General features: G+C 37.1%; 1 long non-coding RNA gene across 1 annotated transcript in view; it reads right to left on the bottom strand.

The window, feature by feature from the left end:
• Positions 395-25,836, bottom strand: part of LOC106504638 — an 82,734-nt gene continuing 57,292 nt past the window's right edge. Inside the window, exon 3 of the long non-coding RNA XR_002346622.1 lies at positions 395-917. This is a non-coding gene — a long non-coding RNA (uncharacterized LOC106504638). The remainder of the gene's footprint in view (positions 918-25,836) is intronic.

Here is a 25,836-nt window from a genome sequence, read left to right as displayed (position 1 = left end):
CAGCCTTCCTAGTAATATCCAGAAGACAAATGTCAACCATTCTACATAGATTTTTCTCATGTTTCTCCGTATGTGCTTTGTCTGAATACAAATAAGATTGCTGTGTTTTTAATGAACAGCATTGAGGCAATGATTGGTACTGGGCACAACTTTAGAATCAAACATTAATTTTCCTTTAGCTTTGGAATGATTGGCCAATGGGACCTGCTGTGTAGCACAGAGAACTCTACCCAATTATCTGGTATAACTGATGCAGGAAAAGAATATGAAAGAGAATGGATGCGAGTATATGTATAACTGAATCACTTTGTGGTTTAGCAGAAATTATCAAAACGTTGTAAATCAACTATACTTCAATAAAACTTTAAAAAATGAAAAAGACAAAATTCTGCCATAAGCATAACCAGATCCCCAAGCAGAGCTTCCACATTTAAATCTGTTTCCAACCCCAAAGCCCTCTGAGGTTACCTCATTTCTAAACAGTCTAGGAGCCGTGGGGCTGGGGACTTCTGGGGTAAGGAATCCACAAACAAACCCTGTGTTCATTCTTCATTCCGTTTCTTTGGATTTCACTCTCAGTGTTGTAAGTGCCTCTGGCTCTTTCGTGCGCTTATGTCAAAACACTGAAAGAACACTTTAATTCCCCAATGAAAATTCACATTATTTCAGCTATTTCTGGGGCATAAAATGAAAACATTATAACACTGCAAAAATTCCACCTAGCTTTCAGAATGCCAGTGATTCGTGGTGTTTCTTTCAGGGCAGCTCGATAACATGTCACAAACTGAATATGAAGGCATACCTGTTGTCCTTTGGATAACCCCATGTCGTCTCTGAGGGTTTCTCTAATAGTTCTCTTCTCTATTCATGTTCAGCTCCTTTCTCCTCTTCAGGACCTGACAGCTGATTTCCTGCACCTATAAAAGAATACCCGGGCACATGTATTCAGGAAAAGAGCTATTACAAGACCATTTTGTGGGAACAAAGAATCAGGCAGTGGCTGAAGTTGGGTTTAAACCTGTTTCCAGAGAAAAGATAAGAATAAAATATTATCACATCCATTCAAGATGGCAAGGAAAGATTTTTATAAAGAAACAAGAACCAGATCCCAAGCACTGGTTCTCTAGGGATGTTTACAGAACTCCTTGAAACTTTAGGTCCTGAAGATTGGGGTGAAAGATTTGGCTTGACCTCCTCACCCTCTCATGCATAGCCCAAATTCGGCCTGACTTTTTCAGAATCTCCCCTTTGTATTGGTACCCTTCAAAAACAAAAGAATGGACATGCATCTTGTTTATGTGGTCTCACTTTAGCTTTTTGTCAAAGGTGGAAGCATTAGGTACTGTGAAACATAAGATGCTGTATACTGACTAGCCCAAAAGAAAGCAAGAGAGAGAAAAAAAAAAAAAAAAAAAAGAGGTGGGAGTTCGTTCTGTGGCTCAGTGGTTGATGAACCCGACTAGGATCCATGAGGATGCAGGTTCAATACCTGGCCTTGCTCAGTGGGTTTAGTATCCAGTGTTGCTGGGAGCTGTGGGGTAGGTTGCAGACATGGCTTGGATCCTGAGTTGCTATGGCTGTGGTGTAGGCCAGTGGCTGTAGCTCTGATTCAACCCCTAGCCTGGGAACCTTCATATGCCACAGGTACAGCCTGAAAAAGTAAAAAAAAAAAAAAAAAAAAAAAAAGAAGAAGAAGAAAGGCAAAGGAAAGTGTAGTCTATAACAATATGTCAACGCTCCAACCCATTTTCTCCAACTCTCAAGAAAAGGACTCCTCTTTAAGCAACTACTTTAAGGATTGAAAAACCTTTTTTTCTGTAAAGAATAACACAGTAAATATGTTAGAATTTCTAAACCCTATTCTCTGTCTCACAACCACGGAACTCTGCCGTCGTTGTGCCAAAGCAGTCATCAAAAATAAATAAATGAGCATGGCTATGTTCCAAAAAACCCTTCATTTATGGACACTGAAATTAGAATTTCATATAATGTATACAGGCGCAGACTATTAATCTTCTTTTGACTTTATTCAACCATTAAATATTATGAAAATTTTAGCTCATAAGCTGCACAAAAATATGTGGCAGGTGGGATTTCCTTGAAGAACACAGAATGCTGATCCCCTATTTATTGGTTCATTCAATGCAGAGGTTAAAATGGCTTCCTATCATCCATCTCTCTTGGATATGGAGGTCTGGGTAAATGGGTCATGATTTTAGTTAAATAAAGGCACGCTTTGGTTTTGTGTAAGCAGAGAAGAAAGTATTAGGGTGACTTTAGATACCAGCATGTGGAAGTCTCTGCACTAATCATTGTTGAACTTGTTAAACTAGAAAAGCAAACCTCTTAGAGAAGACAGGATAGAAAAAGGCACCACCTCTGGACAAATAAAATAGAAAAAAAAGGAAACTTCTCTAGACTAAGAAAAATAGAAAAAGGCTTTGAGTAGATCCATTGGGCACCGTCTTCCTGTGGGTGCCTATTATGAGTGGACAGTGATGTCTGACAAGCAAAGAAAAGGCAAAATCTCAGTTCCCCTTTGCCCTATTACAATGTACTCAGCAGCTCTCCCCTGATGCTCATTGCAACTGATTTGTTCAAGAGAAGAACATAATTCTTCTGTATTGCCTGGAGTGAAAGCACCTACTTGCCAAGTTTGCACATCTTTGGGATACAGGATAGGGGTGGAGAGTCTACTGTTGCATAAAAAGACTTTCAATTAAAGCCTGATTCAATAAACTGAAACCCACTCCAAACCTCCACTGAAACGAGTGTCTGAAGTTTTCCACAGAAGACTGACTACCTTCCCTGATAAAAGCTCTTCCTTGTGTTATCCTGTCAAAGTTCTCGAACATCCAGTGAGCAGTAGCAGCCCTCCACCTGCTTTTCATTCTCATCATTTTGTTTAGATCTCTTATTGATTGGCAGCTTCCCTCTTTTTCATCTTCTCTGTGTATAGGGAGAGACGCTTCTCCCCCCCCCCTTTTCTTTTCATTTGAGACAGAGGAAAAAGGTAGAAGAGAAACCCATAGAGTGAGTTTAGCTTAAACGTGGAATGAAAAAATTTTTGAAAAGTCATCAAAATGATTACAACGGAGGTAGGATTAGACCACTTTGAGAAACATTGCCTAAGTGGATTTGGATCTTTATCTTTCTGCGCCCCTCTCCCACCCACAGCTTAGGGTTAGGTTTCTGAGTTTCCACCTCGGAGTAAAGCTGTCAGCTCTACATTTATTTGTCATGAGAGATTGAACTCTGTTCAAAGTAATTAATAAGTATTATCTTATTTAAACTTTGCAAATGAAATTGGTAATGTTGATAGTTTTCCCCATTCATAGATAAGGAAATTAAAGTTTGTTAGGGATGACAAATTTAAATAAGTTCCTCCTGGTCACTGCACCATGTTATGATCAATATCTTGCCCTTACACCATAGGATGATGTTATCGCCTTGCTTCGTGAGTGTCAAACATGAAATAAATGGTATTTAATAAGTGTTAGCCTCTTTAGTCTTAGTGTTAATTTAACCTAAGCATATGAAACCTTGTACACAGCCTTAGCTTGCCTTCTTCCCACTTACCTCTTTCATCTTCTGACTGCTTAACCAAACCCTCTTCTTCCTCCAAGTCCATCCCTTCCATAAAGGCTGTTTGAACTAGTCTAACTCTTATATTTCTTAATTCTCACAATGATCATATCACCTTTAATCACAGAGAGTTCACTGTTATTATACAAATGTTTTCATTTTATTAACAAGTTCTTTCAATGTAGAATCTAGAATCTTATGTTAAATTTCCATATTCCCCTTGGAACACAGAGAAGAGGACTGGGCAGAGATTAAGCATTCACATATTTATTGATGGAAAAATGGATTAAGCATAACTTGTATGAGGGTCCCAAATTTGGTTCTGTAGGTGGTATAGAGAGCTGCCGAGACCAGCTCAGCAGATTAGGGCTGAAGAATGGGTGCTGTGAAACTTAAGGAAAAAGTTAGCATAAAACAAGACACAGAGACATTTATCTTAATTAAAGGTGGGAACCAGGGGACTCAAGGTCTCAGGGACCAAGAGCGCCACCTCAAGAAACCACACTGCTTTTATTGTGCTCTTTAGGATTACATCAAGTGAGGATGGGGGTGTAGGTGTAGGATATAGTTTTTTTTAAGTTATTTTAAATCACATAGCTGGTAGCTGATTAAGCTTTTATTCTGACTTTTAGGCATTTAACAATCAATCATTAGCATTGAGGAATCTTGGCATCAGCTATCTATGCATAGCATTCTAGAGAATCACCATTGTGCTTCTGCAGAGGGTGTGCCTATCTGCCGCAACCTGGCGTGCCTAGGTTTGCACTTTGGTTCTCCTTGCTAATGCATATCCTGCTAATGTCCCCTCATAAACCCCTTGGGGCCATGAGGCTCATCTTCCTCTTATTCTTTAGAGGACATACCATGCTGTACAAACGGCGTGCCTATCTGCACAGGTCTGACATGCCTAGACCAAGGCATTATGTCTTCATTCAGCTGACCACATGAATAACTTATGCCTTTAGGTCTTTGTTCTTAAGCTTAAGTCATTCACCAGCACTGCAACTGTTTTTCAAGCAGGAATATGGGGTAAAGTAAGAGAGGACAAGATGGAGTTTTCAGCATAGAAAATAGAAGCAAAGAGGCTAAGAAAATATTGTAGAAATATGGCTTGCAACAGAGGGCAATGGACATGTTTCATGTGGCATCAATTTTCTGAGTGTCATAATATGAACCTGAACAATATATGTTTTTATACAAAATATGTATTGTAAGTATACATATAAATATATCTATTATCTATCTATCTATCTATCTATCTATCTATCTATCTATCTATCTATCTATCTACTACCTATCTAAATATCTATCTACCTGTCTAAATACCTATCTATCTAAATATCTATCTACTTACTGACAATTAAGCTTATAGTTACCACTCCTTTTTCCCCATTCTTCATTCTCCACTTCCCTGCTTAATACATTCCAAGTCCTACTTTTCTACAGAACCATGGGAAAAGAAAGATTACACTTGCAACTTTCCATTACTTCTTATCCTCTTTTTTTTTTCTTTTCTTTTTACCATCAGGAACAACTATGACAGTTGGCTCTATTTTTTCCATGCTTACCAAAGAAAAATTAACAAATAAGAGACATTGCACAATTTAAATCTTTGCTGAGAGCAATGTAAAAGAAAGTTTAGTTCGGAACAATAGTACTAAACACTTGAAAACTAACATGACCAGAGGGAACATTAATGCTGATTAATGGAATTCTTAGAATGCCTAATTTTTACATAAAGATCCAAGTCAGTTTTGCATATTCAGCAAAACCAAATTCATCTAATTTTTCACCTTAATTAATGGGGCTCCCTAAAAGAAGCCAAAAAGCATAAATGGTAATTAAATGCTAATTTTGCATAGTTAAAATTACTGCAAAATTACATGCAAATTGGAAAACATAATCAGTAAAGGATCTTTCTCTGTGAAATTCCTGGTGCTGTTATCTGAGCTTATTTTATGTTGTATTTAGGGAGCATAGTCTTGACCGAGAACAGCCTGTCATTTCAGGGACTTGAAGTTCACTGCTGTCAGAGCTAATAGTAGCCGTGGTTGATAAAAGCTTGAACTAAACAGTGAGAAAGGGGAAAAGGAAATAGATATAAAGACATTCAGAGGTAGAATTCATAAACTTTTGACTGCCAGTTGAATGAAAACAAGGTCTTCTCTAAAATAAAAGTCATGAAATGTGGGTTCTGCGAGTGGACTAAGTCTTTAAAATTTTTTAAAGTATTAAGTGATGTGAGAGAGAAGTCTAATAAATGTGATACAAATTTTGTATTTAAAAATCTTCATACAAGATCTCTGCAGAGTCCATGTTGATGTAGTTGATTTTAGTAATTATGTAGCAATTCTAGAAAAGACTTCATTTAATCCAATCTCTTGCTATTTCTGTTTTCCTTTGAGGTGATGCATTAAGTACCAAGTACTGTCTTTTGAGTAATAATGGGTGTTGGCTATTTTCCATTCATTCTTCTGGGTCAACACCTGACCCTCTTACATGCTCTGGGAGGTGGACTCTGGCTTCTGTGGTCTGCCTCACATACACTCCTTTGCCCTCTGTTTAGCCAGTGGAGACACCAGCAGCGATTGGTAAATGGTAGAGAATGAGGTCAGTGTATGCATTTTCCCTATCCATTCACTGGGCAGTTGTTTGGCCGTGGCTGTATTCCTCTAGCTCGAGCCCCCCATCCTACAGGGGGTCAGACCCTCTCCCTCCTTTACAGCTCTGGTCAGTTTCAGTGACAGCAGCTTCTCTTTCCTCCTCCCGATTAAAGAGGGCAATAGATCCTGGCTTTGGGCTTTCCTAATGAATGCTTCTCCTTCTCTAGCTGGTGCCTTTAATGCTCCCCACAATTCCGCAAATAGTCCCTTCATTAAATTGTCTCAGTTATCACTTTTATGTGTCCTACAAGGATCCTGCCTATGAAATGATTCATATTCTCGTAGCGTAATTAAATCACCTTTTTTTTTTTTTTTTTTTTTTCTTGAGGTAAATCTGAAGGTAATAGGTTCTGGTTTTTTGTTTGTTTTTTTGTTTTTGTTTTTGTTTTAATTCACTGTTAGTTCTGGGCTTTTATTTGGGGGAGGGAAGTTATTCCATTTCCTCCTCCTTAAATTTCCTTCCTTCCTTCCCTCCTCCCCCAGTGAGGGCTTCTGGACCAAGTATAGTCGCATTTATGCTGTTGCAGCCCTTTCTATATACTCTATACAGGCATTTAACCCTCCTGTTATAATTAATCACTTATATGCCTTCCCTGTCTCCTTATAAGTTCCTCTGCCTTACTTATCATTGTATTTCCAGATGTTAATGGTCAGGAAAACTAACACTTTACTCAGTAAATGTTTAGGGGATGAGTTTGTATCTGGGGATGAACTGCCCAAGAGTGGATATGAGTCTGTGGCTCTAGTGGTATTTTAGAATATTTGCATTATCTCATAATAGTACAACATAGACAATATGAACATAGCTTCTTTGGTCAGACTATCTGGTTTGGATCCAGGCTCTATCATTTGCACTAGTAGTAAGTGACCTTGAAGATGCATAACCTCTCAGTGCCACAGTCTCTTTATGTATGAAATGGTGATAATACCTATATTTATTTAATAGAGTTACTGTGTGGATTAAGTGGATAAAATAGGTGACATGCTTAGCACTGTGTCTGGCACATGATAAGGCCATATAAATATTTTTGAATATATTTGCATTTTTTAACGTAATATGTGCCAGTAAGGAAAGAGCTAAAATATCAAATTGATGGTAAACAAAGAGGACGTTTTAGAACTAATTGCAAACTGGACTTAGATTCATCATCAGAATTTAGTACCTCCACTAAGAGTTTTAAAACACATACAATTAATAATGTGGACTTCTTGGTCAAAACCTTAGTCTATTGGTAGGTTCTGAGAACCTGGCAAAGACCTTATCTTTTACCTGGGCAGTAATCATAAGCCACAGGGCAACAGTCTTTTAAATGACTTCTGTCAGCATTCAATCACAGGTAGCATTGTGTTCTATTTATTAGTGGAGTTTTTACATGACTGTCTTATTTCTTTTCCTGGAGAATTTGGGAAACATTTCACTTTGGTTTCTTAACTGCAGATGCTATTCACTAATTTTCTAGGGACTTGGGAAGAATTAAATAAGAATATAGACAAGGCTTCTGGATCTAAAGTCTTCAACAATAATCGTATTCTGACAACCATTTCTATCACAATAATCGTATTCTGACAACCATTTCATATTCAGGACAAAAGTTCTGAGGTCATACCTTTGGAGTTTAAACCTGCTTCACTGACTAGCCATATGAACTTGAGCCAATTACGTAAATTTCTCTCTGTTTTAGTTTCTTTAAGTGTAAAATGGGAATCATAGGGGTATCTATTTCATAAGGTTGTAATGAGGATTAAGTGAGGTAATCATGTAAAGTGAGGTCATTGGGCAAAGCTCTTAGAAAAGGGTGCTCAAGCTCTAAAATATTATTTTTACTTAAAAAAAAATACTCAAATAGTTTCACACCAATTGTTGATTTGAGAGAATAGGGACAATTTATCAACAAAAAATAAATTTAGTCTTTTTTTAATTGTTTAAATATGTGTTTCAGATAAGAATAGAGAGCTACTTATTTTCACTTTCAGAATGACTGTGAATGTGACTTAGAGCTACCGCATAGGTCAGAATTTTCCCTAACAGTCACTGAAGGGAATTATTTTAACTCTGGATGTTAAGATTACAAGAGAATTAATAGCAAAGAAATTAGTTCTCTCAAGGAAATGCTCCATGTTCAATAAAATTTCCGTTTTTAGTTCAGCTACCTGATTCTATCTATCTATCTATCTATCTATCTATCTATCTATCTATCTATCTATCTAATCTATCTATCCATCCATCCACCCACACGTGTGTGTGTGTGTGTGTGTGTGTGTGTGTCTACACATATATGCAGCTTAGCAGGGAGTGCCTCAGGTAATGTTATGGATTGAGTTTCTCCTCTTCCATTGAACTATTTCTTCTCTGGTCTCTAATCTACCGTGCAGACTTTAGACCCTGAGTTAGTCACAGGTGTGAATAGAGCTGATAGGGTGTGAACGCACAGATCTCTATTTAAGACTGCTCAAATTTTAGTCTAAACTGTAGTATTTCACTAAGTGGATGTGTGATGTGTTGTGACTCTGTTAAAGCTCTGTCACATACTAATCTGATGCTCCTAGGCAAGTGCCTCTTCATCCCCTACCTCCAAAATGAGGGTAATAAAGATTGAAAGCTTATAAGGATTCAGCTTATAATGATTTTAAAAATTAACATTTGTAAAATATTTAGAACATAACTTGGCACATAGTAAGCATTATCTTAACATTTGTAAAATAAAAGTAAATCAAAGATAAATAAGGTACACTATAGACCATAAAACAATTGATGGTAGGAAGTGGCAGGGAGTTTTCTAGTGTTGGGGGTGATTTAAGGTTCTTTTGGTTTCTAGGGTACTGATTGATTAAAGGGGCAAAAGAGTGATTTTAAACCATATTTACAGGAAAGTGGGTTCTGAGCAACTGGTATAGATCAAGGACGCATTTAAGAAGCGATGTGGGTGGTACGCTAAAGACAGTGGTCCTATGTGCTTTCAGGGTTAAGAGTCAATACAATGCCAGGGATTACAAGAAGGAATTAAGAACTAAGCAATAAAACTGGGAAGGTATTCTGGAAACGCAATTTGAAGACCTGATGTTGGCCTAGGCTCTGGACCTTATCTTGGGCAAATAATTTAACTTCATTGAGTCCTGGTTGCTTCATTTTGCAGAATATTTGCTTTTTAGTACATATTTACATTATCAGATTGTTGTGACGGTTACATGAGAGTGGGTACTGTGTTTATTGTAAAATAAACTAACATACTGTTAGTATTCTTATTAATAAAGCCCTGATGTTACAGAACCATGATGGTTCATTTCCTCTAATTTGACAGTCATAGGGGAAAATTATTCAACCAAGAGAGGGTACTGAATATTCACACTATCAGTGGGGAGAAGAGAAAGACCCCTCCTCTTTCTACTACCCCCATAATCAACCTCTGAAAAACACAAAAACAAATTTTTAAAAAATCAAACCTGTAAATTTAGCTTAAGGAGATTAAAATACAAGGAAAGATTCAGAGAATATCTCCAAGCTTTTGATCTTCCCTATAACTGCAGCAATGTCATGATAAATTTATTGAAACGTCTTAAAATTTAAGAATTTTCCTACTCTGTATTATTGCTAGGTTATTGAAATCTATAGTTTGCTCAGTGTGATGTGATATGAATATTTCGTTTTACTTATTCTAAAAAAGCATTCTTTTAATATTCAAGCAGTTATTTTTACAATTTTAGATTTGAAAAAAAATAAATTCTACATCTTTCTTCAATTCATAAATTTTAGCCCATTTCTGTTGCCAATAGAGTAGAAACATTTATCGCATTTGATTATGGGAAAGATGACTGCAAAATTTTAAAGAGGAAAGATAAGACAAGGCTTGTCAAAGAGCAGGGTAAAACATTCCATTTTTACAGAGTGATCCTTGCAAAAATATCCTATCCTCTCAGAAGATTTATTGAGTACTTACATGGCCAGGTACTGTCCTAATAACTCAAAGATTTAACTCACTGAATCCTCCTAACAGTCTGTAAGATCGGTCTTGTTATTAAGTCTGTTTTATACGTGAAGAATCCAAGGTAAAGAAAGGCTCAGTGACAACCAGGATTACGCGGCTAGTAAATTATGGAAGTGGCAGTATATAAAGTACACATTCGAGTGCTATAGAAAGCGAGGTTGGAGTTCCCTGGTGCCCTAGCAGTTAAGGATTTGCCATTGTTACTGTTGTGGCCTGGGTTTAATCCCTGGCCTGGGTTTAAACCCATGCTGAGGGTACAGCTAAAAATATGCTTTTAAAAATGTATAAATGTACATTCTACTTTAAAGAGAAACTCCTGTGGAGCAGGACACTACAAATTCAATTTTATAGAAGAAGCAGCTGAACTTCAGCTGAAGTTAAATGGCCCTTTGTAGAAAGAATAGATGTGATTCTTTAAGGAGAACTGTGGAGAAGTGTTCTTGGCTGTCAGGTTATAGGGTGAGGGACTAAAAAACTTGCTTAGGTCTTCCCACTTGTAGGTCAATACTTCTCTTGATCTTGGATTTCTGGATGTTGATAGACATAATTCTGGAGGTGCTCAAGTTACCTTTCCTAAATTTTAAACTTATTTTTAATTTGATGGTAATAAATAAATGTTGGCTTAATCATTCTCCTGGTCATTTGGATGACTACATTTTTTTTTTTTTTTGGTTTTGTTTTCTTTTCTAGGGCCACACTCTCGGCATGTGGGGGTCCCAGGCTAAGGGTCAAATCAGAGCTACGGCTGCCAGCCTACACCACAGCTCACAGCTACACCAGATCCTTAACCCACTGAGCGAGGCCAGGGATCACACCCTGTAACCTCATGGTTCCTAGTCAGATTCATTTCCGCTGCACCACAATGGGAACTCCTGGATGACTCCATTATAATCAAATAGTGCTGGCAATTTCAGTGTTTGTGATGGCCATTATTTTCATGCTTGCCCTAAGTGCCGTGTACCACTAATCTAACTGTTATATGCTAATTAGAAAAACCGTGCACTTAATGCTGGATTGACTATATAAAAAATATAAATGATACCATCCTGCATTGGATAAACAAAATAGTTTAGCAGAGAAAATAGTGGAAGATTTGAGGCAACACAAGACCTTTTGCAATACATTCCCCCCTCCTCCAGAATACTCTGTTTCCAGGCAATCAATATTCTGCTTTAAGTCTATAGATAAGTTTGAATTTTCTAGGATTTTTAATAAATGGAACACAGAGTATGTGCTCTTTCATTCTGGCTTCTTTCACTCAGGATAATTAATTAGACTGTCTATGTTGTTAGCTGTTTTATTGATAAGTACTTTTCAACTGAATGAATACACCATGATTGGATTATCCATTTACCTATTGATCAATATATGGACTGTTTAAAGTTTTTGGTTATCAAAAATGAAGCTTCTATGAACACTTGCATATAAATATTTTCATGGATATGTAAATTCATTTTTCTTGGGTGCAATAGATGGATCATATAATAGTCGCATGGCACAGAATTTTACAAAAGTAGCAAAGTCTTTTCCAACGTTGGTATCATTTCACTTTCCCACCAATAGTAAATGAGAGTTTCAGTTTCTTCACATCCTAACCTTTGATATGGACAGTCTTTTTCATTTTAGCCATTTTAATAAGTGTGATAAAAACTCATTGTGGTTTTAATTTATATCTCCCTAATGATGAGTGATATCAAGCATCTTTTCATGTAGGTAATTATCATCCATATATCTTCTTTGTGAAAGCATCTGTTAAAATCTTTGGTGAGTTTTAATTGAATTTTTGTGTCCTTATTTTGATCTTCAAAATTTTAAAAAGTACATTTTAGTATGTAAGTTCTTTATCAGAAATGTGATATGCAAATATTTTCTTTTAATCTGTGTTTGGTATTTCTGTTCTCTTAATTATCTTTAAAGTACAGAATCCTTAATTTTAATAAAATCCAAAGTTTTTCTTTTATGGATCATGCTTTCGGTTTTGTATTTTAAAAAAGACACGGGGACTGTCTCCTAACGTTTTTTTCAAGAAGTTTTCTGGTTTTAGGTTTTGCATTACATGATGTCAGTTATGATAAAATATCATTCTATCTCATCCATCCAATTGTTTCAGCACCATTTGTTGATGAAACTCTCCTTTTTCATTGAACTGCTTTGACACCAATTTGAAAATTAATTGATCATGAATATGTAGGTCTATTTCTGAACTTCCTTTTGTAGTGTACTCATCTATTTATTTACTTTATTCCAGTACCAAACTGTCTTGATTACTGTGGCTTTATAATAGTCTTGAAGTCAGCAGCATCAGTCCTGCAACTTTGCTTTTTTTCTTCAAAGTTGTTTGAGTTGTGCTAGGTCCTCTGTTTTTTCATACAAATTTTAGAAGTAGTTTATCAATTTTACAATAAGCTTAGCAGGGTTTTATTGGGACTACATTAAATCTATAGATCATTTTGGGGACAATTAACATTCTTAATGTAGTCTTTCAATCTACGAATATGATGACTCGGATTTATTTTGGCTTTTTCTTTAGTAATCCTTGTAGGTTTAAGTATATGTCTTTGACATACATATTTTGTCAAATTCAGTTCATCCCTAAGTATTCTGCATTTTTTTTGCTATTATAAATAATCTATTTTTAAAATTTCAGCTTTCCATTATTCACTGTTAGAATACAGAAACTCAATTTATTGTTTTATAGTAATCTTTTTATATCAATCTTATATATTTGATATTGTCAAAATGCACTTATTAATTCTAGTAGCATTCGTGTAGATTCCATCATATTTTCTATATAGATGATAATATCATCTATGAATAAAGAAAGTTTGATTCTTTCTAAGCTGGTTGCCTTTTATTTCTTTTTAAAAATTTTACTTCCCTAGTTAGAATCTCCAGTACGAGGTTGAATAGTAGTGGTAGCAGCTGATACATGTGCCTTGCTCCTGATCTTAGGTGGAAAACATTCAGTTTTTAGCCATTAAGAATGCCATTAACTGTAGATTTTTTATAGATGCCCTTTATTATATTGAGATTTTTTTCTATTCCTATTTTGCTGAGAAATGTATGTTCAATTTTGTCAAATTCTTTTGCTCTCTGCACTGAGATGATCTTATGCGTTTTTCTGTTTTAATTAATAAGGTAAATGTATCCATCAGCATTCAAAGAAGCAGAATCACTATGTAGTTTTATAAGACATTTATTATCAGGGATTGACCTATAATTGTGGGTTTGTGCATTTCACTTTGCAGTTATATCAGTTTCAGATTCATAGATTTAGAAGCTCAGATGTTAGGTACATAAATGTTTAGAATTATTATGTCTTCTTTAGGAGCTGATCCATTCATCCTCATTATGAAATTAATCTCTGTATCCTGGGATAATTTCGTTCTGGAATTTTTGATGTTAATTGGTTTTCTTTTGATTAGTGTTAATATGCTATAACATTTCTCATCTCTTTTTTAAACCTATTTATATCATTATATTTAAAAGAGGTTTCTTGTAGGCAAGTAATTTGGGTCTTCCTTTTTTTAAATCCATTCTGACAATCTCTGTCATTTAATTGGGTTATTAAGAGCTTTTACACTTGGTTCTTGCTCTACATAATAGTTATGTTATAAAAAGTCACCATGGTCACTGAATTAGTAAATACCTAAGCATGCTCCTTGGGGAAATACAACATAATCTCCTGGAGCCTCTGGCTATAATTGATTTGTTAGCCAATCAATATAGAACCTTGTTTCATGTATGTTTCCTTTTAACAACACTTTCTTTAATATATATTGTTGATTCATTCACCTTGAACTCTGGGCCAACAGTAATATTTTTCATGCCTGAAGAAAACTTATCTAACACATTCATTGTCATTGTAAGGCACAGCTTTCTTGGGCTTAAGAACACTACGCAGAGCCTGAGCACTATGCTTTGGGGCCACTTAAAATAGTGAAATCGCCAACAAAATGTACAAAACTGCAAAACTGTGTTACTAAATAGACCATGAAATGGACATATGTTTACAATATGGCAGCTGGCCCATAATTTTCTTTTTTTGGAGGTGCCTGTGTCTGTTTTTGGTATTAGGGTGATGGTGGCTTCAAAGAACATCTTTGGGAATGTTCCCTCCTCTTCAATCTTTTGGAGGAGTTTGAGAAGGATCAGTATGGTTTCTTTGTATATTTGGTAGAATTCACCTGTGAAGTCATCTGTTCTTGGACTTTTGTTTGTAGGCAGTGTTTTAAAAGCACAGACTCTATTTCACTTCTAGTGATCAATCTGTTCAAATTATCTATTTCTTCTTGATTCAATTTTGTATGTTTCTAGAAACTTGTGCATTTTTTCTAGGTTGTCAAATGTGTGGGCATATAATTGTTCCTAGTATTCTTTTGTGTGTGTGTGTTTTTTTTTTTTTTTGGTTTGTTTCTGCAGTATTAGTTCTTCTTTCTCCTTTTTAATTTCTTATTTTGTTTATTTGAGTCCTCTCTCTTTTCTTCCTCATGAAGTTTGTCAATTTTGTTTATCTTTTCAAAGAACCAGCTCTTGGTTTTATGGATATTTTCCATTGTTTTTTAATCTCTATTTTATATATTTTCTCTTTGCTAAAAATATGGAATGCTTTACGAACTTCCATGTTGTCCTTGCTCCAGGCCCATGCTAATCTTCCTGTTTCTTTCCAATTTTAGTATATGTGCTGCCAAAGTGATTGCTACAGCATGAAAACTGAAGCAAGACAGAGTGTCACCTTGTTTAACTTCACCTGAGAACTTGCATGATGGTCATTTAAGTTTTTCACTGCTTTGAGTAAGTTCATGGGTGACCAGGGAGATGCAGCAAATATTGATTTAGGGGTTACCAATAAATGTTAGTGAGTAGACAAACTTGAAAATACAGAATCCACAAATAATGAGGATCACCTGTACATTTACTGTGATTATCGATATGATTTAAATCTACCATTTCTTTTTCTTTTTTCTGTTTGTCCATTTTGTTCCATTCTTTTCTTTATTATTATTATTTATGGCCACACCCGTGGCATTTTGAAATTCCTGGGCCAGGGACTGAATCTGAGCCACGGCTGTGATCTTTGCCACAGCTATGGCAACACTGACTCTTTTAACCCACTCTGTGGGAACTCTGTTCCTTTCTTTTCTTTTTCTGCCTTCTTTTATAGCACTTCATTTTAATTTAACATATTTTGTCTTATTAGATAAAGCTGTTGTTTTTTAAATTAAGCTTTGTTTACCATTGACTTTAGAATTTATAGCATTCACCTTCAATATATGACAAGCAACAGTCGTGTGATATTATACAACATTATTATGTACTAAATGTATATTTTCATTTCCCTCTCTGGCCTTTGTACTATTATAGTCATGAATTTTATTCTATATGTATCATAAGGTCCATGGTAAATTATCATTTTTAAACATGTAAAGAAATTGAAATAGAAAAGAAAATAGAAAAAATAGGAAAAAAAAATTTCTACCCACATAATAACTGTTCTTATGCTCCTCATTCCTTTTCATAGACATAGGTTTTTATCTGATATCATTTTCCTTCTCCTTTAACATTTATTTAGTATAGGGGTGCTGCTAAAGAATTCTTCCAAATTTGTATGTATGAACACATTTTGCTGTCATGCCAGTTTTTTTTTTTTTTTTTTGGCAGGGGAGGGGCACACTTGTGGCATATGGAAGTTCCTGGGCTAGGGGTCAAATTGGAGTTGCAGTTGCTGGCCTATGCCACAGCTCACAGGAACACTGGATCCTTAACCCACTGAGTGAGGCCAGAGACCAAACCCACATCCTCATGGATACTATTTGGGTTTGTTATTGTTGAGCCACAACAAGAATTCCTCAAGCATATTTTTGAAAGATATTTTCTGTGGGTAAAAATTCTAGGTTTTTTGTTTTTTTTTTCTTTCTGTACTTTAAAGATGTCATCCCATGGCTTTTTATCTCATTGTTTTTTTATCAAGAAACCTACTGCTGTTATTTTTCTTTTCTGTGTCATTTTTCTCTGTCTACTTTAAAGATTTTCCTCTTTACTTTTTAAGCCATTTTATTACAATGTGCCATGGCAGTTTTCTTTATGTTTCTCTTGCTTGAGGTTCATTAAGCTTCTTGGATATGTGAATTTATTTTATTTTTTTCAAATTTGGAAATGTTTGGCCGTTATTTCTTCAAAAAATGTTTTCTCTTTACCCCTTTGGCAATTATATTTATTTGTGTATCAGGCTATTTGTTGTTATCTCACTGTTCACTGATTCTTTATTCTTTTTCAAATGTCTTTTAATCTCTGCATTACATTGTGAATGGTTTCTATGGCTATCTTCAAGTTTATTAATGTGTCTTCTGCAGTTTCTAATCTTCCATTCATCGTATCAAGTGTATTTTCAATTGCAAATATTATAGTTTTCAGCTCTAGAAATTCAACTTGAGTATTTTTATATCTTTGATACTTCTTCTAAAAGTGTTCATTCATTCTTTTGGCTTCTTGAACATGTGGAATACAGTCATATGATTTTTAATACCTTTATCTCCTTATTCTATCTTTTGTATGATTTCTGGGTTGTTTTTATAAATTTTCTCATTTATGGTATTATTTTACTTCTTTGCATGCCTGATAATTTTTGATTGGATGTTAGACACAGCACATTTTACCTGCTGAGTGCTGGATATATTTGTATTCCTAGGTATATTTTTGAGTTTTTTTTCTGAGATATAGTTAGGTCACTGGGAAACTGGTTGATCTTTTCAGATCCTGCTTTTAAACTTGTTGTGTTGGACCTTAGCAACCTCTCTTGTAAAAAGACTTCTGAGTATGCTCCCTGTTATGCTATGAAGTAGATCATTTTCCACTCAAGTTGAAAGAAATAGGCACTACTCCTGTTCCTATGTGTATTCCAGAGATTATTTCCTCTAGTCCTTTGGATGTTCTTTTCTTTAGCCTTGGATAATTTCTTCACACACTTGTGCTGATCAGAGTTCACCTGGAGACTTAAAATAGGTGTTTGTACACCTTAAGAGTTCTTTCTCTACCAGATCTTTGCTCTTGGTGTGATTTCCTACAAACTCCTGCCCACCTTGGTCTACCCAGACCTCCAGCTCTGTCTCCTCAATTCAGGACAGCCAGGCTTTGCTTGGCTTCCTCCTCCCTACATCACAGCCTGGAAACTCCCTATGGCAAGTTTAGGCATTTTCAAAGTTCATTGTATATTGTTTCCTATTGCTCAGAGATCACTCTCCTTCCTTGTCTGACTTCTAAAGACTTGAGACATGTTTCAGACAGAGGCTAAATTCTTCTCTGTTACTTTACCTTGACCAGAAGCAAAAGTACCCTGATATTAATGTTTTAATTGTATTGGCATGAAGGATCCTTTTGTCTTTAGCTTATAATTTTAATTTTATGGTTATATAAATACCTATGTGTGTAAAGACTATGTCACAATTTTAATATTTTTGAGAAAACACTAAATACCTGAATCCATCTATGGAAGCAGCAAAAGAGAAGTATTTCATTATTCTTAAAAGTTGTCCAAAATTCAAATTCTGAAACACTGTTCCAACTTGAATGAGAATATGCATTTTAGCTTTGAATGACCTTATGTTTTTAAAATGATTCTTTTTCTTTAACTTATGGCCTTGCTATTTGTCTTAGAATACCTTCCCCCACTATTTTACTTCTGTGGCCCTTGCAATACGGACATAAATTTTTCTCTCTCTGGTATATACTATCTATATATACTAAAATTTTTGCTTGTAGAGGCTGAACTATAAATGCACATACCAGATTTAACAGATTAGGGATTGAAATTGTGGGATGGTTCACAATACTCAGAACCAGAATTTATCTGTATGGTAAATTATATGTAGCAGGAAAGTAGAGAAGCCCCATAAAGAGCTCACCCTTAATTCTTATAACTCCTGATGTCCTATCTTTGATAGACTGTTATGACCATGAAAATAGGGAGACAAGTAGAGAAAAAATTTGTCAAGACTTATAAAACTTTTGTGGAAGTTTCTTTCATTGATTCACAGTTGACAAAATCTATTTCCATTAGATTTGAATATCCATGGGGGCAGCCACTATGTGTATCTTGTTCACCTCTGATCCCAATACTTAGAACAAGGTCCAGAACAAATGCTCAAGAAAAATATGCTGAATATCCTAGAAATAATTCTATCAATACAATCTATTCAGATGAATGAAATTAAAGTATCTGTGTCTTCTCTAATTACTTTCACTTCTCTAAGAGGCCAAAACTAGGGTTAGATGTAGAAGAGCAAGATCTCAGTATCTGCCAAGCATAGCAATAGTAACTGGTAGATGCAGTAACTAGACTCTAGCCCACTACTGCTGCCTCTATTTTATAGGCAACCTAGACTGTAACTTCCATGAGCAAGCAAACTGTATGTTTCATTTCTTCCTACACTCTCAGAGCCTAGCACATATGCCACACATATGTAACAGATACTCAACAGAAATGAAAGAGAAACTATTATTTAAGATATGACATAACCAAGAACCATCCTGTGATCATGAAGGAAACCTTAGGGAATTGTGCCTTAGTGCCTAGTGTCAGAAGAGAATTGTAGAATTCAGACACAAAATGAGTGGATCAAAATACAGCTGTAGTCATCATTAACAGCAGCCAAGACACAGAAACAATCTAAATGCCCACTGAGAGAGAAATGGATAAAGAAGAAGTGGTACATATATACAAGGGAATATTACTTGACCAGAAAAAAGAATGAAATGATGTCATTTGCAGCAACATAGGAGGACCTAGGATTATCACACTAAGTGAAGTAAGTTAGAGAAAGACATGTATCATATGATATCACTTATGTGTAGAATCTAATAAGGATATAAACGAACTTATTTACAATATAGAAAAAGACTCACAGATTTTGAAAACAAACATATGGTTACCAAAGGGGAAGAGTGGGAGGGGGAGGGATGGATTGGGGGTTTGGGAATGGCAAATGCACACTTTTGTGTATGGAATGAATGATCAACGGGAACCTGGGGTATTTCAAAAGAAATCTACTCAGTTTTCTGTGGTAACCTATACAGGAATGCACATGTGTTATATGTATGGCTGAATCATTTTGCTGTACAGCAGATATTAACGCACCAAATCAATTATACTTCATTTTCTTTCTTTTTTTCTTTCTTTTCTTTCTTTCTTCCTTCCTTCCTCCCTCCCTCCCTTCTTTCCTTCCTTCCTTCCTTTTCTTTCTTTCTCTCTCTCTCTCTCTCTTTCTTTTTCTTTTTTTAGGGCCGTACCTGCGGTATATGGAGGTTCCCAGGCTAGGAGTCAAATTGGAGCTATAGCTGCCAACCTACGCCACATCCACAGCAACACAGGATCTGAGCTGCATCTGAGACCTACACCACAGCTCACAGCAACGTTGTATCCTTAACCCACTGAGCGAGTCCAGGGATTGAACCTGAGCCCTCATGGATGCTAGTCAGATTTGTTTCCACTGTGCCACAATAGGAACTCCTAAATCAAGTATACATCAATAAAATTTATTTTAAAAAGGAAAACAAAGCTAAAAATTGGCCTCCTTAAAAAACCCTCACTAGACCATCCATCTAGAGAGGGTGCTTGAGATTTTTTTCTAAATATATCAAGAAAAATGTAGATAGGTTAGTAGATAGATAAGTGTATTTAACAAGGAGGTCCCATCATGGTTCAGGGGTTAATGAATCCGACTAGGAACCATGAGGTTGCAGGTGTGATCCCTGGCCTCACTCAGTAGGTTAAGTATCTGGCATTGCTGTGAGCTGTGGTTTAGGTTGCAGACGTGGCTCGGATCCCGAGTTGCTGTGGCCCTGGTGTAGGCCGTTGGCTACAGTTCGGATTAGACCCCTAGCCTGGGAAGCTCCATAAGCCACAGGTGTGGCCCTAGAAAAGACAAAAAGAGACAAAAACCAACAACAACAAAAAACAATAAAATCACTCTACTCTGTTATACATATTTTCTGTTTCTTTTCTTGGTTTTTTTTTTTTTTTTTTTTTGTCTTTTTAGGTCCGCACATGCAGCATATGGAGGTTCCCAAGCTAGGGGTCTAATTGGATCTGTAGCTACCGGCCACAGCCACAGCCACAGCAATGCGGGATCCGAGCTGAGTCTGTGACCTACACCACAGCTCATGGCAACACCGAATCTCTAACCCACTAAGCGAGACCAGAGATCGAACCTGCATTTCTTGTTTTCTTGTTGACTTCTCCACTAGACTGTAAACTCCACAGAATGGGGGATCATGTCCTCATTATTCACCACTCTAATCTAGTGTAAAGCTAGGCATATGGTAGTAGTTTAGTAAAACACTGACTTAATAAGCACCTACAAAGTATAGATAATCCTGAAAGGCTATGCTCTCTGAGTTCAAATTGAAGTCTAGAACACTTCAAAAGTGCTTTTGCTTATTTTAGTGCTTTTTTTCACCCAAACCCATTGCCATGAATGATTCCCTCTCCTGTCTTCAAATATTTACCTCCAATTACTTTTTCTCCAGTCTCAGTTTCCCTTTAATGATGCTGTAATGTGATAATTAAGCCCTGACTTTTCTTGGAAAAGTCTTCCAACTAGTACATCCCAGCGGCCTCTTGCTTGAGAAGAAGCAAACATTTATATCACTCATAGGAATTCAGTATAGCATAGCTTGAAAAGGTCATTTTTTTTCTTGTATTTATCATCTTCTTCCCTAAGCGAATAGTAGTTTCCTAGGGTTCAAGAACCATGTCATAATAATGGTAACGATTTACTAAGTACTAATTACATGTCAGTGCTTTACAGAATTCACAATCTTTAGAACAATTCCTTTTGCTGTTTTTTATCTTGCCAATTTTTTGTAAATAAGGACATTATGGTTCAAGATATTTCTTGCCCCAAGGTCTCCTTAGCAAAAGATGGGAGAATGTGAGCATGAAACCAATTTTCCTTCTACAAGATTCCTTTTGCTATCCTTCCATATCTCCTTTCTCCTATGTATTGACCTCTAGCATCTAGTAAAACTCTCTCACACTAACTGTTATCAAAAATCCTGGCCCATTCCCTCTCTGTATCTTGAACCAGAAGGAAACTAAAGTAACTAGAGATACCCCATCCCATCCCGTTTCTCCAGAGGTATCTATGCTAAACAGAGTGTGACAGCCAGAACCCGCTACTGTTTTCACCTTGTCTTTTTGTAAACCTACTATTTAGCCAGTGAAAGGAAACAAGTAATATCTCTCTTGGAAAAACATATAGCAAATGTGCTCACATGTTTTTTCATTTTTATGGCAGTTTTGGTAGGATATTTATTGCTTGATAAGACAGCAAAATCTTAGAGGAATTTAGGAATGAATATACAGTAATCATTCTCTCCCTTAGAATGTCATGACCTTTGCCTTGGGGAATAAAAAGAAACACTCTGAAATAAGGGGCATGATGAAATAAGCAAGGAATTGATTTAGATCCCGACATGGAGGATGGAGGTAGAAACAGGGCTCACTGGTTACTTAATCCCTTTTGAGTGTTGCAAGGCTTTATTTAGTGGAATAGGTAAACCCTCAAATTTCTCAGCAAACTCTGAGATTAAGCACACAGTTGGGAAGTGTATTCCACGCAGCCATAAAAAGGAGAACAGCCTTGTCTTAAAAGTCTACTATTAAGCCTACCCTAGAAGAGATATGGGAATTACCTGCTAAAAATCATACTGGATTGAAAGGCAGAAAATAAAAAAATAAACTTGCAAAAACGTCAAAGTGATATATCAGTTCCCAAGCAGGTCCCCAAGGTGGAGGCTGTCTTAACAACTAGAACTAAAGGGACATCAATTCCCAGTAAACAGGTTTCCTTCCCAGGGCAGCTGTAGGCAGAACAGGCAGGACGCTCAGAAGGGACCACCAAAGGCTCCCTGTTTTTTTCACTTGTCATATCCGCTTCACAAGAGCCATTTACTCTGACATAAAAACTCCACACTTAATACCAAGGGACTTCAATGCATATCTCTGCTTGGTTTTATGTTGTGTTTATTTTTCCCTCCTCCTGAAATTACTCTGCCAGTTTCTTCTAAGATAACTCATAAAATGAAGCCGGGTTATTTGGTATTGATGACCACCAAGACCTGGGCCCACGTGGTGAAGAGGCATTGGCCCCACCGGAGACACTTCTGGGGTAAGGAGATGGGATGATTGTCTTGAGAGTCTTTCCTTAAATAACAGCAGAACACACGAGAAAGAAGAAGGAAAACGGAATGCGCTCAGTAGTGATCCCTTGCATGTGTGTCCCCTGTGGCAGTTTCGAAGATGTCTCCTGTAAATGATCTAAAGGTCTCAATGCTCGTTTCTAGCTCTGCTTCCCCCTGCCCCAAGCTTCTAAGTTCAATTCTTTTTATTTACTTTCCCTTCTTCTGTCCAGGTCCAGTTTTCTTCCAGAATCCGATGACTATGGGGAGAAAGTTTGACAAAAGCCCATATTAGCATGAAAAAAAGCCTCAAACTGAGGAATCCAGAAATGGGATAGTTTGTCCTTGACCAAATTGCCACTTATATTACTAAAAAGGGGGCAAGAGTGGGAATCGATTCCGAACAAGGCTATGATTGTTTCAATTGGAGACTCACTCAATTTACCGACTGTTAAAGGCCTGAAAGTTCTACCCCTTGGGGATTTTGTTGAAAACTATCAAGAGACTCCAGGTTGGGGAGGAGGAGATAAGGACAAAGAGAAAGGAGGTGAGAATAAGTGTGAGCAACTGAGTAGGTCACTGCTGACTGATCTTGTGACATCTGGGGTCAGAGGGGCATGATGGAAATCTTCGGTCTCTGCTCAACATTTTTCTGACCTTGACACCTGGATACCTGATAATTCAGGTGTCCCCATAGCCTTCTCACCATCCCCGTCTGATGTATCATACAGAACATGCCAGATCCACATGGGCACTTAGGAAAACAAAGCACCAATCTGTAACCTGCCAAGGTGTTTGCCAGCCACTTGAGGGATGAGTCATGAAATAATGTTTTCTACATAAAGAGTGCTCAGTGAACTGGCCCTGAGTTATTTTTAAAAGATTACACTAGTTAGCTCAGTCATGAAAACAGCCAATGAGAACATTCCATTTCCAGCTGTACCTCTATATATTAAACTTACACAGAAACTCTCTATCTTTTTTGTCCAAAAAGATACATGAAACACTTACCTCCAAATAGAATTCTGGTTCTGTGGAAGTAGGATAAATCTCTCCCTTTAGCAGACTCTAAATTCCAAACTGAAAAAAACGTGTTCTATGGACATATATGGTTTGAACTACAAACGGTTGGTGGACAGTGATCTAATATCAAATTTTGGAGATGTGACTCACTTTTGCTTTGATAAATATTGAGATTCCCTGTGTCCTCTGACTGTGCTCAAAGTACCACTGAATAAAGGTTTATAATAAATCTCCTCTTAAATACGTCAGTAGACTTATAGCCCTGTCCTCCCTCTTCCTCATTTTCAGAGATGCTATTTCCTGTGACAGCTTAAGTTTTCACTTTTTACCACTTATTATTATTATTATTATTTTAGGGCTGTTCCTGTGGCACATGGAAGTTCCCAGGCTAAGGGTTTAATCGGAGCTAAACCTGCTGGCCTACACCACAGCCACAACAATGCCAGATCAGAGCCATGTCTGCAACCTACACCACAGCTCAAGGCAATACCGGATCCTTAACCCACTCAAAGAGGCTAGGGATTGAACCAACCTCATGGATACTATTTGGGTTCGTTTCTGCTGAGCCACAATGGGAAGTCTCAACCATTTAGAACAATTCCCTGGATTTGTAAGATGTTTAATTTGTATATTTTACATTGCTTATCATAGTTCTTTGAATATTATGACTAAAGAGCTTTAGGGCTTGATGGGGATCTAGAGAAAAGTATAACATTTCATACCTCATCGTAGTCATCGTTTTGAGATCTTTTTTTTTTTTTAATTTTCATTTCTATTTATTTATTTATTTATTTGGTCTTTTTGCTGTTTCTTTGGGCCGCTCCCGCGGCATATGGAGGTTCCCAGGCTAGGGGTCCAATCGGAGCTGTAGCCACCGGCCTACGCCAGAGCCACAGCAACGCGGGATCCGAGCCGCGCCTGCAACCTACACCACAGCTCGCGGCAACGCCGGATCGTTAACCCACTGAGCAAGGGCAGGGACCGAACCCACAACCTCATGGTTCCTAGTCGGATTCGTTAACCACTGTGCCACGACGGGAACTCCCGTTTTGAGATCTTATTTTCATTAATGTGCACAGTTTCTAAGAGACTAGAAAACATTAGCTTAGAAAAAAATTATAAAAATATAAAAATACATTTTTCTTCTGGAGAGAAACACATGAAGCCCAAGCAGTTTGATTTTTTAATGCCTCAGATGACAAGGTAGTAATGGTTTGCAAATGATTGCCAGAAAACTTTTGGGGGTAAGCTTAACTTCTCTTATGAGGTGACTTGATTAAGAGATTTAATCCTCGAAAAGCTTTGGTTCGGGATATTACATGTGTCAGCGAAGCCAGAGAAAATGCCCATGTGTCACTAGCAGGGCTCAGGCCTTTGCAGAGTTCCGCATCTGTAAGAAGGTCACATCACAGCTGGAGAGGCAGAATAAGCCGTTTTTCACAGGGATGACTAATGTCATTTAAGAAGGAGTACTGCGTCACTGAAATTAGCAGGCAATCATCTTTGATATTTGATCCTTTCTTATATTTTTAAGTAGAATAAAACAAACCGCTGTACGAGCCCCGCAATAAAAGAAGCAGAACAGATGATGAGAGTGGGACTTCCTATTCACAGTTTATTCCCTCTTCCCTCGTCCCCAGCCGGCCCAAACCAAACCACAGAAAAGCATCAAGCGAATAATATAGAGCAGCCAGTATCATTCATTATAATGCAGATGTCAACTGAGGGCACCTTATCTTTTAGAGTTTAAATAAAATTAGATGGAATTCTTTACCCTGTATCCTGGACTTTCCCAGATTTCTATGAGTTTGGTGAGACACATATTCTTAGTCATCGCGAGCTAGAAATTCCAATATCAATGGAAATCTTGAACCAGCCTCATCCCCTTGGAGCTACTCATTTCGCTCTGCTCTGTGCCACTCTAAAGGAGGAAATCACTTCTTTCCCTTGATTTGTCCTCCAAAGCCGTCAGACATAGCTTCTCGTGATTTCCAGACCCGGTGGAAGTCTGGAACAACAAAATAGCTTGTATTGCTCACTGAGGCAACCCATTTAAAATTTAGCCAGTCATGGAGTTCCCATGGTGGCACAGCAGAAATGAATCTGACTAGTATCCATGAGGATTCAGGGTTCGATCGCTGGCCTAACTCAGTGGGTCATGGATCTGGTGTTGCCGTGAGCTGTGGTGTAGGTCGCAGATGCTGCTCGGATCCCACGTTGCCGGGAGCTGTGATGTAGGCCGTAAGCTGTGGCTCAGAATCGACCCCTCGCCTGGGAATTTCCATATGCCTTGGAAGAGGCCCTAAAAAGAAAAAAAAAAAAATTATCAAGTCAGCAAGTATGTAATAGGTACCTACTCTGTGGGAGCCACTGTCCCGTGGGCTGGGACTGTGGCATTAAATGTA

This window comes from Sus scrofa, chromosome 8 (assembly GCF_000003025.6).
Source record: "Sus scrofa isolate TJ Tabasco breed Duroc chromosome 8, Sscrofa11.1, whole genome shotgun sequence".
In the NCBI taxonomy this organism is placed as follows: Eukaryota; Metazoa; Chordata; class Mammalia; order Artiodactyla; family Suidae; genus Sus; species Sus scrofa.
The sequence above is the reverse complement of the archived record's forward strand: the minus strand, read 5'-3'. Positions and strand labels throughout refer to the sequence as shown.